Below are 21,699 nucleotides of genomic sequence, written 5' to 3'. Positions count from 1 at the left end.
GATTTGTCTAAGCTGGATTAGTCCTGAGAGGCCACAATTTTTGCTGGATAAAATACAAATAATAGTGTCATGGTCCAGGTGAAACAGTCAGTACCCACGCATGCAGCAACAGAAGGTATCAGTCCTAAATAACAATCTGATTAAATAAACTGAGTAGTGCACTGTGTGTCCAAGTCCATATGTAAATTAACAATTATTATTCATTAATAACAATAACATTTAAAAATATTTAAGAAGTGTTCCCCTATCTCTGCACTGTTTCTCCATACTAAGCCAGTGCCTTAGTGCATATTTCCGTCACTCTTGCTAACTCAGTTCACAAACTCAAACCTCTCAGTGGTATGGTGTTAAGCACAAACCCTTTTGTGTTATCTGGGAAGAAAGTTCAGTAGCCATGCTCTCTGAAAAGCTTATCAAGAGCTATTAGACTGATAGGCCTAACACACTATAAATGGTAAAACTAGAAGCAGGAAAGCCAAATTTCTAGAAACACAGTATACAGGTAAATTTGGGTACTTCAGGTTATGCTGTACTGCCTATCATGTGATTACACTCATACTTACATATCAAAATTGTTTGTAACACACCACACACAATTAATGAACTAGATCAGATGGCAAATTGACTGATTAAAACACTTAAATAAGTATGAGCTGCTAAAGACACACATGCACTTCATAGAAAGGCAGTGGGTTTTTACCTGCAGGACTAGCCTGCTCTCATCATAGCAGGTCAGTTTTTGAGATAGTTGACCAACATAAGGGCCAAATTGTGTTCTCTTCTGTATTACGTTCTTTGCAAATACACCAAGGACTGTGAATAAAACAAAGAGCAGTCTAATATTAGTACAGACATCACAACTATTTCTTGTATGCTTACAGTTGTGAAAATGGAGATAAACAAATAGTGCAGAACACATTAATTCTTTTTCTAGACAAATAAGTCCAGTAAATAATTCCAAGGTGAAGAAATTAAAAGGATGTAAAAAAGTATTGATTTTTTTAATGGGAACTACATGGAATAAAAAAGTACCAAAATCCCTGACAGGATGTTTAACTGAGTATGCAACACAAACGTGTTGATACTCCTCAATCTACAAACTGATGTTATCATAGTCCTCTGCTTTTTGGCACAATTTGGGAGGTTGTTCTCCTCCCAATAAGGGTAGAGAGAATCTATAAAAACACAGTATTAGCCTTCTTAATCATTCCAGTTATTCCACTGCTAGATCAATGGAGTGAGAGTGTAGACATCTTGCCATTCTCTTCTGAAAAGCAATCTAGACAAGACTAATTTTATTTAGGTACCTGTGGAAAATTGGTACACTAAGAACATCATGCCTTTGTTCATGTTTGGGCATTCAAATTGCTTTGCTTTCAGAAGGAAACAACCGTCTTTCTATAATATGAACTGAAAATGCTGCAAAAGGTAAATTACCCCACTGTGATCACTTGAGTTTGCAGGGGGTGGATAAGGGATGTCATTACCATTCTGTTTCTGACCTTTCATTGAATACGCTTTCCTGTTTTGCATGCTTGGGGAAAAGAGAAAAAAAAAGTAGTACTGCATGGCTGTTACTATTAGATACCAATTCGACATTCATTGAACTTGGATTGACTGAACAGAGCTAACTGGTTGCTCACAACTAAATGTCACACCAGCTCTGGCTAATGTCCTGCCATCAGTTTATGAGTCTGTTCGAGAAATCAGTCATAAAAAAACAGTAGCTGACTGTGAGCTTTAGCTGTGCTCAGCTGAAAACTGTCTTCATAATGCTAATGCCCAACGATTATGCCTTGAGTTACTCATGAAAACAGGCCAGTGCTTTTGTGTCCTATTTCTCAAATGTGGGAAAAAGAGCTAACATACTTACTCTGCTGGTTTCCAGCTCTCAGCTCCAAGACTCGCAAAGTGAGGTAGTGAGGTAGGGTGAGACGGGCTCGGCTGGGAATAACCCTATCTTTAGCCCTGATGAGTGGGCCCGTGGAGTTTGCATTCTCCTATAAGGCTTTTTACCGCAATCCTCACACCCTACAAATCCAGAAAAGGGAACCTGTTACTAAAAATGACATACTGCTTTCCAATTCAGTCTCTTCTAATTTTGTCATCTTGAGAACACATCTGGAATTACGAATGCTTTTTCTTCACATCAGTGTTCTAACATTAGGTAGTGAAAAGATTATCTGCAAGTTAAAATAAATGAGGAAGGTTTGACATGACACCTCTAGTTGTGCATTCTCTCCTGAGAAAAATTGGTGGGTCTTGACCTCCAAAGATTTATACATAGCTCATTTGGAGGTCTCACAAACTGTGCCTTTAAAGACTAGGATGGGAGCAAAACAAGACTTCACTGCATGCCCTGCTATAAAGTAAGATGCATATATTTACACAGAAATGTGGACAAAGTTGTTAGCAATCACCTAGGTAAGGCTGGTCCCTTCCAACTGTACCCATTCTGTGATTATAAAATTCTGAAATTTGCAGAGATCCAAGGAATCCAAGAAAGACTTTGTGTCTGCTGCACAGACCATTCTCAGTAGAAGATGAGCCCCTCAGAGTACCATCAGAAATGAGTAGGATGGGTCCTACAGCCACAGCTCAGTTGAAATCATGCAGAGGCAGCCTCCTCACAGGCCACTCTGCCTGTGGAAGCAAGGAAAAGGGTCACACCACATGTCCCAGCTGCTGGTTCCCAATAATGACAACTGCAGACTGGACACACAGACCATCCAGAGAACTCATGAAAAAGAAATACATGTCTGCAAACTGACTTTCCCCCAGCACAGTGAGATATTTTTGGTTCAGTGCAGCTCAAACTGGTTGCCAGGGAAACTCCTACAGAGCAGTGACAAAACTGAGCAATGACACTTTCAGCAGAAGGTCATCTCAGCACTGGTGTCACACAGGGCAATGGGAAAAAGGAGACTTCTTGCACAAAAACCTTTTTATAGACAGTAGAAACCAAATCAGTGAGCCAACAATGCTTTACAACCTGAGTTAAAAAGAAAAGCTGATATTGGTCATCCATGACTACCTCTTTTTGTTTTCCTTCTGAAAACTCTACTGAGCAAGTCTATTCAGTAAGTGACAATACAGAGCAGAGGAGGGGAGCCAGAACAGCCAGAGAGCCCAAGGGAGCACTGTAGCAGAGACTGGGGCAGAAGAGGTTGAGGCTTCATCAAAGACAGGGGCTCATATCCAAGGAGAATAAAGAGCTCAGGAGACACTACCTGGAGAGACATCAAGCTGGTCTTTGAAAAATGACAGTAGCACCATAAATGTCATATTCAGGCTACCTCAAAAAGGTTTCTATTTGTAAACACAAGCAGGCACTTGACTAAATCACATACCTTGAGAGTCTAGTCCAAAATCTCCCCAGATAAGCCTAAAGTATTCCTACCCAGTTGTTTGGGTTCTCCATCAACTCCACCTGAGGAGATAGACTTGTGTGTTGGTCAGACTGCAGGCACTCCAATAGTCAATATTTTTCAATAATTTGTGGACCATGGAAGTTTTCTTTTGCCACGGCTCCCAGGTTGCACACCTGCACTACAAATAGCTGAAAAACATGACTTATTTTTGCTAGTGCTACAGATAAAAAACATGCCTCTCTACAGCCATCACTTAAAATGCACAATCTCCAACAATATAGATGCCAGGCAGATTTTTCTTCTTATACAGTTGTTTATGTACCAAGAAGTCCTTTAAAGCTAGGCTGTAAGAAAATAAAAATATTTCCTTGGTGATTTAAGTTAATTGTCTTTCAAATAAATTTACCCTTCTGAGGGCAACAAAATTATGAGGGCTTTCTGAGCTGGCTTAGAATAATAGTGACTTTGTCTCAAGTCAAACAGCTCCTGCTTGGAGAGTGATTGTATGCAAACGGCTGAAACACATTACCAAAGGCAAAATGGAGACAAAGAACCGCTGTTAGAGGAAGGATGTGTCTAATCATAAAGTACACGACCTTATCAATCCATGCCATACCTCTGTGATTCATCACTTGCAAGCTCCTGAGCAAACCTTCCAGCTGCCCCAGGGCAGTGCCCACCTTCAAGGCTCCAGGGTGGGCAGCTCATAGGAAGGCTGGAAAGGGAAAGCAGGGAAAAAAAGGGTATCCCTTGAATCAGCCTCCAAATTCTGCAGTAGTGCTCCATTAGCTAACCCTCCTTGGTCCTCCAGATCCAAGACAGAAGGCCTGAAATGATTCACACATGGGTAGTGGAGAGGCTCTCCTCTAAAATCAGAAACTGCTTTGCATCCAACCGGGTGTTGAGCAAGGGCCTCCAAGCTGAGCAGCCCCACAGACAACCACCTAGGCAGCACACCTCAGCAGCAGCACAGAGACATCAGCTAGCCCTGAACAAAGTTACCTGCAGAGCTGGAAGCGCTATTAAGCACCTCACTAGCATGATCTGGGATTCTGACCTGGCATAGCTGCCCAGCACCTTGAAATATGAGATTAGCTCAATTAGTTAGAGCATGGTGCTAACAACACCAAGGTTGTGGGTTCAGTCCCTGTACACTCAGGAGTTTGACTTGATCACACTTGTGTCCCTTCCAACTCAGAATATTCAGCAATTCTGTGAAATATCCAGAGCTGTCCAACACTTGTTCTAAGGTTTTCTGTGTTTCATAATATGGGTCATGAAGATAACTAGAATGACTTAAGTTATTAAATAACAGGCACACTGGAATTACACAGTAATTCACTACACAGTATTTCTGACCCCCACCAACACATTAGTACCCTGACTGCAAATCTATTGCATTCTAAAAATTGCCAGGTGTACCAGAAAAACAGGATTGGAACATTGTAAATAGAATAACTTTAGGGGCTACTGAATGAAACTGAGATTTTTGTAATTTCTCTCCCCAAAACTAACAGTGCGAAACTGTCGAGTTCACATTCTTCTTCAGAGATGATTACAGGCAAAGTCATGATCCTTTGTGTCTCAATGCTAAATTACAGATGCCACTGGCAAAGGAATGTACATAGAGCTGCAGCACAGAGTCTGTAAAGCTCACACAGATTCTATGCCCCTTTTCAACCCGGGTAATTAACTAAAAATATTTTTCAACAACAGCTTCAGAACACACTCTAACCTGTTCTGAATTAGGGTGCATCCAGCTATGGAAACAACACACACTTTGTCGTATTAGCACTAGAAATTAAAAATACTTGGCTAGAAAAATTACCTTCTGCAAAGAAGATTCTTCTGCTTTTTGCTAGGCATCTTAGTACCTCAACGCTTTTTCAGTTTCCCTGCTCCCTTAAATTGTATTTACACAAACAAAATTAATGGATTCGCGGTCATGTGCAAGCATGCAAGAAAAAGTAAAACTGCCACCATTCCTCTGTTTTGTTGTGATTTAGATGAGTAGGCAACAAAAAGAAATAAATGAGATTTACAGGAGTTACAAGCTGTTAAAAAACAGACTGTGTCATTTACTATATCCTTAGAAAAACAATGCTATCTTGTCCCCTAGAGGGTACTTCTTCATTCTTACTTTGTCCTCCCAATGATTCTGAAAAAATTCCAAATAATGCCTTTTTATCTGTAGATAAAACTGCACAATCTAACAAATGTTGTAGCTGTTAAGATTTTATTTTACTGCACCTCCCTGCAGCAGCAGGGAGGCAGTACAGAAGAGCCCAGCCCTGGTGCCGGAGCAGGCTCAGATCAGGCTGCGGGTGTGCAGCCACCACCTCAATCACAACGACGAGCTGCTCACCCCTGCCAACCACTGGAGGGGCTAGGAGAAGGGGACGTCTCCCCAACACCCCCAGCTGGTACCCCTGCATTTGAATGCCTCTGCTCCCACTTCTCCCAAATGCTGGGAGGCATGGTTGGCAGCAGCCAACCCCTGGCTTTGCCCTACTCTTTGGGTCATCACAAAACTGAGACCACTGCCCACAGGATGCACTCCCACCAGATGAGTTGACTGGACACTGGTAGCTGTGCTCCCAGGGAGGAGAACGGGCTGTAAGTGTGGCTCACCTGTACTGTCCTCACCATGCTGGTGCTTCGCCCCAGTGCAGGTCTAGGTGCCAGTTCTCCTTTGCTGAAGCCTGTACAGCCCGGCAGCCTCAGCTGCCAGCCTGCCCGTCCTCCAGACAGCGCTGGGGCCAGCCACGCTGCACTGGGACAAGCTCCACAGCCAACAGTAGCCAAGCTGGCACGGCAGCTTGGGCAAGCTGGACTTGAGCACAGTCAACAAACTGGTTTCCAAAACAGCAGCACGGTTGGAGCACTGTGCCACCCCCACGGGCACAAGCTCGGCCTCGGGTAGAGCTCATTAGTGTGGGCAAGGAGCCACGGGCTGCGGTCACACAGAGCCCTGCTGCAGAGATAACGGGAGCTATACATAGCCATGCTAGGAACTGCAATCACTGTCGTGATAGCTCACATGCCACCAGATCCTTAACCAATCAGCAGCAGAACATCGCTTTTTAAAATCAGTTTGCTAAAAACTAGATGCCTATCAGGACCTCCTCCCTGCATTATCTCCAACCCTTGCTTTCAAGCGAAACTTTACAGTACCTGAACATTTCAGTGGCCCACAAGATGCCTGCGGTGCAATTACGTCCCCTGTGATGGCAGAGGTAAATCATTCCTTTTCAATTGTCCACTTGGAGCAAATGCACCCTGTGAGAAATGATCAGAGGCTGAGCAGACTCTGGCATTTGCTGTGCTGTTTTGCAGCATTAGAATTAGCTCCCATGCGCAGAGGGAACAAAGATCAGTGTACACAGCAGTCCAAATCCTAGCCTAATTACAATCATAAGATTTGCATAGCAAACAACAGTAATTTATTCTGGAGTAAAACTGTAGTGCTTCGTTAGCCTTGTTCAGCTTTCACAGAGAGGAACGCTGCAAAAACACCTCCTGGATATTTTCTGTCTGAGGTACATTGCACATGCCAGTCTTGGTTCTCTTAGCCAAAGGTGCATGAGGGTTTCCAGCCTGAGATTTGTTCTGCAGTCAGCACTCTGTGCTAGAAAAGCTTGAAATCCTTGTTCTACAATTTATTTGGCAAAAAATTCAAAGTACTCAATTAGCAAACAGTTTATCACAAGTTATTTTCCCATTATTGTAGGCCACTTACACACATTTTCTCTGCAAAAGAAAATTATGAAAGAAGCATTATATCCTAAGTTTGATGTGCAAAATGAAGCTTTTCACTGATTAATAATTGATTCTATTTATATTGAAGTAAAATATAACTTGTCATAATTACTAGAATTCAGAATGATTTTATTCAAATCCCATTAACTTCTGATATTTTGTTATGCTAAATTATCTACAGATTGATCTTTACTTTTTAACTGTAAAACCTGATCCCTAGTCCAGCATAAAAACAGGTGAACATTTCCTCAACGTCTCCTTTTCATGCCTTTTCTGTCATGCACCAAACCCTTTTATTAGCAGAGATGTACAACTGCTCAGCTCTGCATGGAAAAAAAGAAAAAAAAATAAATAAACCAAGAAACTACAGGCTAACTTTGCAATCATAATCATCCACCTGGATAAAGACTGAAAACTTGCACTTCTGTGCATGACACTGGCTTATTTGGGAAGCAGGTGCAGTGTTTTCCATAACCCTGCACCCAAAATAACACCAACCTCACAAGGAAGGGGGCAAAAACAAAATAAAAAGGCAGATTTACTCCTGTGTGCTTGAGAGGGAAACTTTAGATTTCAGGCAGAGAGTTCCCATGTCTTTGACACATGGAAACCCTGACGCCTTGCAGTCTCTACCTGTTGGCACCAGCACAGAAACTGTGGACACGCTGCTGGGGCAATATTGGCCCTTACCAAGGCCTTGTGCTGCTATGCCCAGGCTTTCTCATGAGAGGGCAGGAGCTCCTGAGACACAGGTGAAGGGTGAGGAGAAGTCCTGCTCAGGCATTAGTGGCACCCTGCACATAAATGCCTACTGTTCTTGGGGACCTCTCCCTGGGAAGGAGAATGGTAGGTGGTTTGCAAACATCCCAGAAATCATTCTGAACATTAAACATATTCATGGGAACATGACCTCACTGAACTAAAATGTAAAACTTTAAAAACGAGTTACTATATTTGGAGACAGAAACAGAGAAAGAGAACAGCAAACATGCCTTACTGCCACCCCACCCCATACATTCAGTCAGACCGGCAGGTCAAGCTGATTCCCTAAAACCCAGCACTGCAGGTGAACCTGGCCCCCAAGCACCCTGACCCAGGCTTTTGCTGTGACACCTTCCCTCACCTCACCTCCATCCTCCCTGTGCTTGTCTTTGCTCCCAAGAAGAATGAAGATTTGGAAGGAGAGTATCCCCTTCGGTTTTCAGCAATGGGAGATCATCTGTCAAGGCACCTGCTCTTTCCTCACAGCAGTTTGATCCTGACCAGCTGTTCTTATGGAAGAATGCCTTTAGAAGGGTGGCTCAGCACTTATCTGACTCTAAAGAAATCTAACACAAAGCATGTGTGCATTTTTCTGGCAGGCCCAAGTTCCAATATGTAAATTCTACCAAACTGCAAAACTATTTGTTATACAAATACATACAAGATAACAAACACTATGATTCATTACTAGTTCCTTATGGGGAGTCATGATGATGATAATCAAGCATCTGGGAACAGTAAGTCTTTCACCTGGTGGCCATGAATACTAAAACAGGCATAGCCCAAAGGAATTTAAACAGTTTTAGTTAAAAGTCAGTCTCACACTAATCCCAGTGAGGCTTTCTACCGTGCTCCTTCTGTCTTGCAAAACAGTTAGAGAAACCTCAAGGAGCACAGCTGGACTATGGAATTCAGCAGTTTCAGCATGTTCCCATGAATGCTGAAAGCACATTTATGTAAAAGCATACCTTTTGCTCTGCTGTATCTTACAAACTCCACAGAAAAAAGTTACCTTCACTGTTTGAACACCTTAAAAGGCAGTAACTTACACATCTTTCCTGCAAAACTAAAGAGAAAAAAGCCCCAACAAACCCACAACACAAAAAAAGCCTCAACAAACCAAACAAGAGGGAAAGTATGTAGGTGCAAACTTCACTGCAGTCTGACCAACTAGTTTATCAAAGTTCTTGGTATGTTCATTCAACTAAAAATTACCTGAGGTCAAAAAATTCAATGATGATTGAAACTAATTTAAAAATAATCATTTCTGGTTATTCTTGGGATAAAACTTATGTGTCACATTTCCAGTACACCACATGTGGTTCATAGTTATCAGAACCCCTATACATAAATGAGCGCAGTTCAAGTGAAGTCACCTCCCACGTTTACATTAAATAGTCCCTAATCAGAGCAAAGAGACTTCTCTCTCTGCCAAAGCCCAGCACATTTCAAACAATCATATTGAAAAATGCAGTTGGATTTTCCAGTAGTTTTTTTCCTTCTCTCCCTCCACTACCTTGGCATGAAGTCATATAAAATTAGATCCAGAAACAGCAAATTTACAGAATACAACTACTACTTTTCCATGACAAGAACCCAAGTCAGCACAGCATGATCCTATGAAATGCCCAGAAAAAAGCTCTCTGAGAGGAAGCCTTCCCTGTTGTACTCTGCCCATCTTCCCCAGCAGCCAGCAGCAGTCCGACCTGGTGCAAGGCTGTGCCTCCTTGGCTGTGGCACCTTCTGCTGCTGAGGTCTTCACTAGCACTGTCCAACCCGTGCTGCTTCTATACTGCAGACAGCAAGACTAAAATCCCCCTATCACAGACAACACACACAGTCACCAAAGAGAGTCATAGTCAATGCTCATAAGCGCCTTGTGGCTCCTGGGCCACATGTTGGACCCCCGTCTGCATCTCCCCACACCACAGATTTTACCTACCACGGCAGAAGTATTTTATATCTCAAGCCCTTTTCTTCTGGAGAGATTTTTGGCAGGATGGTTGATTTATTTTTGTGTCAGATGTTTTAGTGGGAAATGCAAATGCTACCATGGCGGTTCAACACAGATACAGAATCTTCTACCTTTATAACAGCAAAAAAACCCAACCCATATAATACATCTTCCTAAATGCACATATATATATATATATACACTTGCACACAGCCACACACACACCACATTAAGCGCATTAATACTGTCAGCAGTTTTATTGATGGCAGGTCAACACCATGGTTTCAATTCTGACCAAAGGAAGTGCAGCAATTATAATGACTAAAGCTTAGTATCGATTAGTTGAAATATTTCCAAGCCTTGCAACATTCCCTTAAAAGGGACCTTAGATTGGGTCTCTTGCTCCTTCATTGAACTTGGTTGTTACTGGCCACCAAGTCCAGATGTTGTATGGAGAAGACTGGTGGAAAACTTGGTGACAAAGCTACCTCTCTAAGGAAATCAGCCCAAATCACTCCTTCATTTTCCACTTGCAACCCGGGCTCGTGGGAACTTACCAGCAAAGGCACTAGCACCTGGGATATATTTTCTAGCTGCTTACTGGAAGAAAGAACCAGACAGGAAGACCAACTTTGGAGAAGGTAACGAGTTACAGTAGAACGCAAAGAGGAAGCATGGCATGCAGAGCAAAGAGATACTGAACTCATCCCGTGGCTGCAGAACCTGATGTCTTGGAGGCACATGTAACAACATGAAGCAAGTACAGGTGCTGGGAATCAAGTGCAGTGTTTGCACCCCAGGAATCCACTTCTGCAGGTGTTGGTCTGTACACATGGCTCTGCTGAAGTGCAAGCAGCCACATGATGAAAGAAGAAGTCCATGTGGAGAAGTGAATACATTGACATTGAAGACTGGTCAGGACTGAGACCTTGGAGTCCTGAAAGAACACTCAGTCCATATTACATCCAGTGGAAGCTATTAATAAAACTAGAAAATGAGTAACTTCCTTAGTGAGCCATCCAAACTTCTTACTGATATTCCCACTCACCCAAGAGAAAAAAAAAAAAGGTCATTTTTTTGATCAATGACCCCTAAAATATATATCTAAAATACTGAAATGAATGAGTCCTCTTTTAAAAGCATTTTCTTTTGTAAATGAAGGGTCATTAACAGCTTAGCAGAACAGCTTTAGTTCTTACTATGCATCCACTTCATAACAGACAACTTCTGTTATTCCTTGCTTCATTTCCAACAGGAAAAGCATGCTTGATTCCCAGCCTCTCTGGGAACAAAATAAGTAGGAGACTCTCATCCTTAGCCTTTAGACCCTGTTAAATTATCCTCCTTTTTTAAGGCATGAAGTGATTTCTTAAAAAAAAAACACATAGGCATTAGGAAGCTCTGCTGCTGAACAGACACAAAGAATTATTTTTATGAATAAATACTCACATGTGCAAGGATTGTATCTGTGTTTCCATGCCTTAATTTTATTTTTCCTAAAATCCAATATTTATTTCCTTTTTTCCCCCAAAAACATTTTTATGGGGAACCATATGATAATTAGCTAATGTCTTAACTGACACTATTATAAACTATAAGCAATTATGTCTACAGCACTTTTTAACACACTGATTAAAAAAGCCTAATAAGATTCTAGAATCTATAAGATTCTCTAATAAACAAATTAGACAGTGGTATAGTACATTTTCCACACAATAACTATTCTCCTGAGGCATAAAGACAGCCCTCTAAGACACAGAAATACAAAGTATATGATTATAGATTATTATAAGAGAATGCATGAGACTTGCAAAAATTTGTAGGTTTAAAAAATTTGCAGATTACTATAGATTAAGCTCTCAACTCAAATTATAAAGTATCTCCATACAGCTCTATTTATTCTGGCTGACAGTCATCTCAGTTTGAGATCAAATAAAATTTAATACTGTCTATAAATTTCTGATGAATCTGTAGTTTCTTTAAATTATTTGCAAAAGTCACACACATACACAAATAACAGTAGTCACTTTACATGAATCTAAGAAGCAAACTTGCAATGCAAATTTGCAAAGAATTTGTTCCTATTTTCATACCTTCCTAGCTTGAAGAACAAGATCAACAGATGATAAAGCACCCACCTTGGGGCAAATGCACCATTCCTCAGATACATATTTATATAACCTCTGGTTATTTAACATACATATTTACTTAAAGCTGTGTATGATTACATATCTCACCTTGTATTTGGGACATTTTATTCTGTTGGTTAGAAATCAATATTTTAACTTCTTCAACGTTGCCAACAGGTCAAATCAATTTCATATTTTATAAAGATGTTAGAAGAGGCAAAGGGACGACTGTCCTGCTAGAACATGCCTACACATCTCCCCACACACATCTGCCTAAGCACCTTCCAGTCCAGTAATTAAACACAACACACTCTGCTTTGTCTTATCGCCTGAGGAACAGGGAACAAGTGCCACCTTCCGTGTCACACATGAATCATCCACTTTCTCCCCATTACACAACTAAAAAAGCCCCGATCAACTGAGCCTTCCGCGACTGTGATTCTTTTCTATTTGCACCATTACAAGTACCCAGGAACCCTCACTGGTCAACATTCTCATAACACATCTAGATTACAGCACTAAAAGGGACCTACAAATCTCCCGTCCAACTTAAATGTTAACTTTGTATTAGCTTTAGCTTTACATTTTAATGGCTTCCAATGTCTATCATGCATAAATACACTTAAGTGAGGTCAAAAAACAGTCTTGACACATTTGGATAACAATAATGACAACACAGCCCACAAACTTTGATATCTGCCTGCTTCCAGTCAGTATTTTCACATATTAGTCAAAATTATAAATGCATTTTTTTTGCTTCTTTTGCTTTTTCTCTCTGAAAATCCTGGAAACTTAACAGCAGAAGCCACAAGCAAACATGTTGATGCTCTGCAGTTAAGCAATGTATTTTTATTTCACAGATCACAAAGTAATCTAAAGAAAGCGTGTTTGCATATGGAGCCCAAAATCTTCCAAGAAAAACAGAAAAGTTATCTGCTGGGAAAAGCACAAAATGAGACAAAACTAGTAAGATTACTAGCTCAAAATCACTTGAAGAAAAAATGCCAGTGAGGAACACAAACTATTGCAACAAAACATGAAACTTCCCCAGCACTTCTCTCAAAATGAGGGGACTACTTGAGAGTTTTCAAACTGCTGTATCCATGCACTTAATCATGTTTGCAACAAAACCAGCAATTCTACTGCCATATAAGAACAAGGCGGCACGGTGGCAATTACTCTGTTTTGAGCTTGCCCTTACACTTAAAATAACAAAGGAAGAAATTATATTACTTAACTTTTTTTCCTGCTATGGTAAGTGGGCCACACCTGGAAGTTGTAGCTGCATGAGCCCAGAAATCTTCTCCTTCAGTCACCACAGAAACTAATGTAGAAACTCTGGCAATTTGTTCTCCTGTTTTCAGTAGAAAATTTACATACGAATTGCACCACCAATTCCCTTGGTCTAATAAACTGTTCTGGACTTGGATGATGAAAATACTGCTCCTTCATTATCATCCTTCTTTGCTATACTTTTCTGTCCTTTACAAAAAAAATATGTACACCTAAAGCCATCAGCAAGAGTAGTGGTGAGTCTACCTCTGCCTTGAGTGCACGCCTGGAAATGGATTTGGAAATATCTCCTCACATTTCAAAGGATTTTAAGATTCCCAGATTTTCTGCCAGACAGGCCCTCTTGTTAGTCAACTGCCTTGTGTTTAAGTATTGACACAGCAGTCTGTAGCAGTTAAGAAATCACCTGATGCAACTTAGCTGATTTTTAAAGGTATAAAAAATTGCATATCATAGCTTACATAATAACTGATGTTCAGGACCTGACTGGAAGACCCAAATACTGATTTTCTGTTACTTTTCATAGTCATTAATCACCATTAGATAAAGAATAAATGAACTCACACAGAGGCTAGAAACAGCACAATAGTTACTTAGGTGTTTTCCCATGACAGAACACAACTCAAACATTGGTTTTACACTCGAGAACAGAACTGCAAATATTTCACAATCACACTACATATGCGAATTAAAAACAGACCTTACCTTATTTAAAATGGCACTTTTAATAAAAAGTCAGGCTATGCTAGTACAGGGTGTGAGGAACCATGCCATCCTCCTTCGGCAGACTTTTCCAAATGCCCCTGTATTCAACTAAGTCTAACTCTGCTCTGTTTTGTTTCCCCAGGAGGACCCATTCAGGACCATGTGCTCCTTTTCAGCTGTCAATAAACAGAAGCAGTGAATTCCCCAGCGCTTCACAAAGCTAGTTAGGCATAGCCATTCATTTCTTCAGGAAAACAGGGCATTGATTTCAGCAAATTCCCAGGGAGCAGCTACAACAAAGAGATCAAAGGCCCACCTCCTTTCCTGCCTGGCTCTGGCCGGCTGGGTTGAGAGGAGCAGCAACAGGTTTCCCGAAGAGCGGGCTCCATCCCCACTGACCACTGCACACTCCATTCACACCCATCGCCTTCCTACACTCCCGGGACAGCCCCGGCGCTAACCGTGACAAACCCCCACATTCAGGCATCATAATATACTGCACACTAGTTCATCCAAGGATAAAAAGAAAAACAAGCTCCAGGGGAAGTCTGCTGCTTCCCCAACCAGCCGAGCCTCAGTAGCTGACAGGACTTTCATAAACATCTTTTTTTTTCTTAGCTTCTCCATCTAAATCAGAGAAACGCTTGCTACCTCAAATTCATTGTGCTGAAACTTCTCTGGAATGTTGGCTTTTCTGATTTATTTCCACAAGCTTGAAGACTTAGCTGCTGGAGTCTGAGGTCTAGCTGCAGCACAGTCCTTGTATTGTAGAACCATGATATTTTCTTCGTGCAATTTGCCTGACTGCAGTGGCGTTTTTTTTCCTAATAAATTTAAGTAAGGGGTTTGTTCCTTACTTAAGGAAACAGTTTGGTTGGAATTTTTATTTTTTTAATTATACATCTTGTCTTCATTAATGTAACAAGATTTTTAATGCTAAAATTTGACCTTGCATTGAACCAAGCATTAGCAAAAGACAATGTCATGGTAAAGACTGGTGGTTAGGCTACACATTTACTGCTAAACATATAAGCCAGAGGCCTGCTGCTGAGAGCATCTTGGCACCAGCGCCACGTGTCTAAATGCTCCTCATCTCCTTCTCTTTTCCGCCACAGACAGTTTGGTTATATCCAAATTCCCTACCTGGAGCACAGTTTGGTAGATATTATCCCTCCCACACACCCTAGTGTTTGTTGCTTGTTAGTATATGCCAGTACTGAGCTCACAGGCTGGCGCTGAAATATTTATTTATATACATACAAACATAAAGATCTGAAGTCAATTCACACCTGTACAAATTGCTATGTCATTCTTTAGCATTCTCCTGACAATTCACCAAGGCACTAGCTGGCTGTCACAAACACCCAACCAGCTGGAACCTGGAAGGTTCCTTCAGCACTGGTACTGCCTCCAGGCTACTGAGACATCTCCAAGTGAGAAGACGAATGTCTTTCCTACTAACATGAGCAAGTATCACAGGACCTGGCACAGGACAAGCAGTATAATACTGAGAAGACAGGGACGGGTGGTAGGGATGACTGGTCACCGCACAGAAGGCAACTGAGAACACAAGCAAACACAGAACTACAGAACTAACGAAGCTGCAGGAGACCTGTAATGATCGACTAGCCCAGAATCTTTCTGAATGCAGGCCCTTTGATAGCATTACCAAGGGCCTTGTCAAGCTGTATCTTGAATGCTTCCAGAGAGGGCAACTCCACCACTTCCCTGGGCAGCTTATTCCAATGTTTGATCAAGCCCCAGTGAAATGCCCCTTGCATCCAACAAGCATCTCCCCCTGAAGCAACTTGTGGCCATTGCCTCTCATCCTGCCACAGTGCATGCCTGGGGAAAGGCTGCTTCCAACTCATTTTCCACAACCACTATTTTTGTACTCCAAGACCATGACTAGATCCCCTTAAGCCTTCTCTTCTTGAGCAGAAAACACCCAACTCCTTCAGCCTCTACTCAGCTGACGACTACTCTAACACCCTGATCATTAGGGGGAACATGAGAAAGGCACTGTTGCTGAGCTGAAAAAAAAGAAAAAATTAAACTGCCAAGGCATAAAATTGATAAAACAGACAAACATCTGAGTACAGCTGAGGAAATCTTGACCACAATCCCTGTGCAGACACCCTGCTCTCAGCCTTCTTTAATATTTCACTCCTGATAACAGTTTTGCCTGTTGTATACAATACAGTCAGGCACATTACATTCCTTAGAGTTCTCTCTGTATCTAAATGCTATTAAGCATGCCCCAAAATACTACCATTTCTCAGAAAAAAAAAAATTGAAAAATGCATTTTAAAAATAACTTGATCTCCACATATAATTGCTATCTTCATTAAGGCACTAATGATTTTGTATTTAATAATTGATTGCAATTATTAATGAAAAAAAAACCCAATCCTGCTTTTCCTCGTTTCTCTAAGGAAGAATGCTAAAATGTGTATCTGAAATTTCCCTCTCTTATACTGCACACTCTGCAGCTGGGCAGTCCTTGGAAGCAATGATCAAAAAAAAGGCAGCTGAGACACTGGAGGGACTCCAAAAGAAAGCATGCAGATCAGATCAATAAGCAGAAAAAAATGTGCCCAATGCTTCAGAAAATTAAGCTGGAGTGAGAGAATGCGAGTATCAGGGAAACATGAGCAGCAACCTTCCGTGGTAGTTATGACAGCAAAGAACAAGGATATACCACTTGTCTGTTAGAAAAAGGACAAATAATAGTGATAAGGCAGGAGATTTGGATGTGACTGGGATAATGACGGAAGCACAGGAGTTAAATTCACAAAATGATTAAAAAAAAAACCCTGAGCACATCACTCTGTAGTAATCTGGGATGGTATTTGTGCCAAAGATAGACAAAACATTTTTAGACAGAATTGCAATTTTAAATCTCAATGAACCAGTCCTGTTCTTATACTTTGGCCAGATTTTTTACAATTTTACTCACATTAAGTCATGCTTTACTCCAAGAATAATCCTGCTGATTATAATGGTATATTGTTCCACAGATGTCTCGGAAGAAACGCAAATGTAAAAGCCAGACTTTATACTTCAGATAAAAGACATCAATCATGAGTACATCTGGGAACCCGATAAAACCATATGGTACAAAAAAATCACTGTGGGATGATGGAAATGTACTTACAGAGCAGGTCTGTGGACATTTTACAGATCAGGCAAAGGAAACCTACACAAAATAAATGAAAAAGAATTATTAGTTTTCTGAACTAGGGACTATTCATGTTTATATCTCATGCTAATAATCATATGCATAGTTTTTTCATTCTTTAGGAAATAAGAACATATCTACAGAAGTTAAAAAAGAGGAACATAAGTGTTGTAGAGAAAAACTGATTCCACTTGTTTCTCAGACATTGTAAACTGACAACATTAATGTAATACATTTTAATTAAGAGCCGTTCACTATATTCCACATCATTATTAACTTTTATTATTATGTATTTTCCAGGAATTGATTACAACAGAATTTTCAAGCATTGTGTATTTTACCCCATTGCATGCTATTCTTTTTAAGCCTGATATTTCTGACAGTCCTGACCCTTGCAGAATCAAAAAGAATATTAACCAAACATAGGGCAAGACATTTTATTTGCTGTTTTGAAGGACTTCTGGAGACTTTTGGTTTTCTGCTGAACCCATTCATCTTGTTCCTTTCCCATTCAACGGCTGGTTTTTGACTGAAATTTTACTATAAGCACAGAGGAGTAGAGTCTGACTTTTCTGTAGATGTCTGGGCAAACCCCAGCACACACAGGTATCCCAATGACTGAATAAGGCTACTTGGAGCTACAGAAATAATAATGCATGTATTAGTAAGGGGACACACAAATAACAGTACAGATCACTTCAGTGCATGCCATTTTATTCCCTGTACAAATCAGGCAGTGTTTAAGGCAGTGTTAAAGGGGGTGTGTGTATGAATTAGGGTGAATGAAAAACGTTCAAACGTTCAATAAGGCCAAGTGCTGGGTCCTGCCCTTGGGTCACAACAACCCCAGGCAGTGCCACAGGCTGGGGGACAGTAGCTGGGAAGTGGCCTGGCAGAAAAGGACCTGGGGGTGCTGCTCAGCAGCTGAACATGAGCCTGCTGTGCCCAGGTGGCCAAGAAGGCCGATGGCATCTGGCCTGGGTCAGCAATGGTGTGGCCAGCAGGAGCAGGGCAGGGATTGTCCCCCCTGTGCTCGGCACTGGTGAGGCCACACCTCGAGGGCTGTGATCAGTTCTGGGACCCTCACTACAGGAAGGACATCGAGGTGCTGGAGTGAGCTCAGGGCAACAGAGCTGGTGAAGGGTCTGGAGCAAAATGCTTATGAGGAGTGGCTGAGGGAACTGGCTTTGTTTAGTCTGGAGAAAAGGAAGCTCAGGGGGGACCTTATGACTCTCTACAACAACTTGAAAGGAGGTTGTAGCCAGATGGGATGAGTCCATTCTCCCAAGTAACAATGGACAGGACAAGAGGGAATGGCCTCAAGTTGTGCCAGAAGAGATTTAGGCTGGATATTAGGAAAAAAGTCTTCATCAAGAGTTGTCAAACACTGGAACAGGCTGCCATGGGAAGTATCCCCATTCCTGTGGATATTTTAAAAACATGTAGATATGGTGCTTAGAGACATGGCAGTGCTGGGTTAATAGCTGGACCAATGATCTGAAGGGTCTTTTCTACCTAAACTATTCTATGATTCTATGAAAACATGACTCTGATGAAGACAACAGTATTTTGTTGCTGACTGAAGTAGGTAAAGAAAAAAAATCTTAATTTTTAAAAATACAATGAAAGTAAGATACTTCCAGATTAATTTGAGCTAGTTGCAAGAACTGAGTTGTGCTGTGAGAAAGCAGCAATAACAGGGCCCACATGCTAGAGGGACATCAGTGAGTCCTCTTTCCAGATAAAACAGGCATGCTGACAGCAGGCTTCCTGAGCAGCAGGTGTCCTAATCTGATTTCCATCATCCAGAACACTTTATTTCTGAAAAAAAATCTACTGTGCAGTTTGACGCCATTCTGGCTGAGAGCAAGACACTTGTCTGTGGTGTTCATTTCTAAAAATACAGCCCTTGCAGAAGGAAAAGTGGGCATTAATGGCATCCATATGTGACCGTACACGCACCAGCCTTTGTCATACCCAGAAACAGCAGGCTACATGTTGTCATTGTCAAAGCAGTGCCATCAACTAACAGAGATTTCATTTCCTCCACTGAATAACTAGATTCGTGAAAAAATTATTCAATTGTGCTGGCATTCAATCTGCAGGGCAATAACTTGGTAAACCCCGACAACACAAGCTCTTCCCTCCCATATGGTTTGAGTCATTAGTACACCTTCATTAACACACATCTGGTCTGCAGCACTCTCCTGCCAGGAGAAAGTGCAGCCTCAGTCCATGCCCTCCCTGGACCCCGCACATCCTCCATCCAGTGGAGTGTTTGTTACAGTGACACTGTGGGCCACGAACACCCCAAGTAAGGTTTGGTTGAGTTGTTCTATGCTGTCATTTTGGAGGTAGATCACCAAAGTCTTTTTCCTCCATAGGCCACTGACACCTGAGAAATTTTTCCCCTGTACAATTCTATGATGAAACAGTGTTAGCAACAGCAACCCCAAGTGCTCAACTCCAGCCCTTAGGAAGGGCACAGAAACTACAGACCAAGAGGGAGCACCTCTGTGAGGGCATCCCAGTCACTGCAACACAACCCACTCCCACAACCGAACAGCAGGTGCATCACCACAAGGAGCTGTTCCTCTTCCAACAGCTGGTTCAGACATTATCTCTGACAGGGGGAAGATAAGTACAACAGTGTATTTGCAGGGCCAGGGGAGTTTAAGTAGAACCACAAGCTCCTTCATAAGCCATGCCAGCTCTTACCTGCAGTTATTCTCAACACAGACCCAGAACTGCCTGTGATCCTAGCTGCACAAAACCATACCATAAATCTCTCTCCTTCTTCAAGGGTACGAGGGCACCCCTTGTGCAGTGTATTGCCCCCTGACCAAGAGCTGTAGCAGCCACATATACTGTGCCAAGCAGGCACAGTGCCTGGTGGTTTCTGGCCACATCAGTCACTTGTCCATCAAAACTCAGGTGGCTGGCCATGTACCACACTGACCATTAGCCAAAGTGTCATAGGCATATTGGCCAAACTCACTGTGCTGCCCACACAGTTAAAAGAAGTTGTTCGCAGCTGCTCTTAAGTGTCCTCCTTTCTCATCAATGAAAAGGCAGAAGAGGAGGAGAAGCTGAGTAGGGGATATTTTCCATACATGAAAACTGCAGCCTTGAAAATGTGAGGCAAAGCCTAATGAGGTTTTTACAGGCTTTCAGGTATCAGAAAAACAGCTTGTTAATTTAGGTTGTGGAAGACTTGCAGGGTTAGGTATAATAGATGGTTAACGGTCAGGAGACAGCAAAGCAGTGATTATAGGCACTTTGAATGCTGAGAAGTTCAATGTTTTGTGGTGATGGAAAGTGGTTTGCACCCATTAAAGGAAGTGGAGATGGGTTCTGCACTGCCTAGAAGGACATGTCACAGTGTATTTTGTGTAGGAGCCAGGATTTTAGGGTTTGGGTTATTTTCAGTTGCTCCACTATTGCCAAAAATTCACTGACTATGCATTTTATGTTTTATAAGTGATTGTAGTGGGCACACTATGGGCATGTATGACTCAGAATAGATACATATGATGGTGGTGGAACTGCCCTGAGATGTCAAGAGTCCACAGTGGGAAAGGCAATGCCTGTTACCTGCTCTGTTCTGGTGTAGTAGACATGGAAGAGTAATGAAAACAGGCAGCAGTTTCCAGGTATGGTTCATGAGGAGGACCTACAACGAGGATCAAGGTCACTGCTACACCAGAGGAAAGGTGACTTCCACAAGGAAATGCAAAGCAAGGAAAACCAGCCTGCACAGGACCTATGGGGCTGTTCATGATGCATGAGACATCCGTGAAGGCTGCCAGCAATGGCCTTGTTAACTTCCTTGCTTGCCAGTGGTTCACATTGGGAGGCACCAAGAAAGGCAGCAAAGACAACACCTCCTACAGCTGCTGCAGGTCACTGCAGAGTTCTAGGAGGATGACAAGGTTTTACCAAAAAGCACTCCTTTTTTTCCTGGCTTTGATGGTCATCTTAACCAGAGACAACAAACTCCATGGCAAGGGAAGCCAGGAAACTGCTGTATGACAGACCTTTGCAATGTCTGCAACATAAGACTACAATTTGTTGTTCAAGACAGCTGCCCTGCATGTAACACCCAAGGATTCTCATGTGGGTTCATGTGACAGAACTCTTCCACTGACCCCTCTTACAAAAGATGTACATCTATCTTCCCTGGCATCATGCTACAGAAAGCCAAGGGAAAAGCAGCCCCAGGTGTGGGAAAAGACATAAGTGGCAGCAACAGGAAAAGCATTCACACTGTTCGTGATACCCTTGCGCTTGCAACACGATGCCTGTAGATAACAAGAGAACACACTGCAAAAGAGATCTATGCCATGCACAGACAAAGACCTGGATCAGAGCTTCTGAACTGTGAACCCACTCTGAGTTAAAACACGACTGTTCTGAACCAGTCAGCTTCTGCCCACCACCAAGCCCTCAGTGGTTATTACAGAATTCCTTACATTGCTTTCCACATAAAAACAATGTCCAAAACAATGACAGCTGTCAACACAAGCATACTCTTTGCAATGATCT

At 41.9% G+C, this 21,699-nt stretch overlaps 1 protein-coding gene and 1 long non-coding RNA gene across 2 annotated transcripts in view; both read right to left on the bottom strand.

The window, feature by feature from the left end:
• Positions 1 to 21,699, bottom strand: part of TMEM181 (transmembrane protein 181) — a 282,632-nt gene that overhangs the window by 36,393 nt on the left and 224,540 nt on the right. The gene's annotated exons all lie outside the window — the stretch shown is intronic.
• Positions 704 to 17,171, bottom strand: LOC136358438 (uncharacterized). The gene is made up of 3 exons (XR_010743098.1): positions 17,131 to 17,171; positions 1,874 to 2,031; positions 704 to 813 (listed from the first exon to the last, which is right to left on the bottom strand). It is a non-coding gene; the product is annotated as an uncharacterized lncRNA (long non-coding RNA).

This window comes from Sylvia atricapilla, chromosome 3 (assembly GCF_009819655.1).
Source record: "Sylvia atricapilla isolate bSylAtr1 chromosome 3, bSylAtr1.pri, whole genome shotgun sequence".
Classification (NCBI taxonomy): domain Eukaryota; kingdom Metazoa; phylum Chordata; class Aves; order Passeriformes; family Sylviidae; genus Sylvia; species Sylvia atricapilla.
Note: the sequence above shows the minus strand (reverse complement) of the source record. Positions and strands in the feature narration are given on the sequence as shown.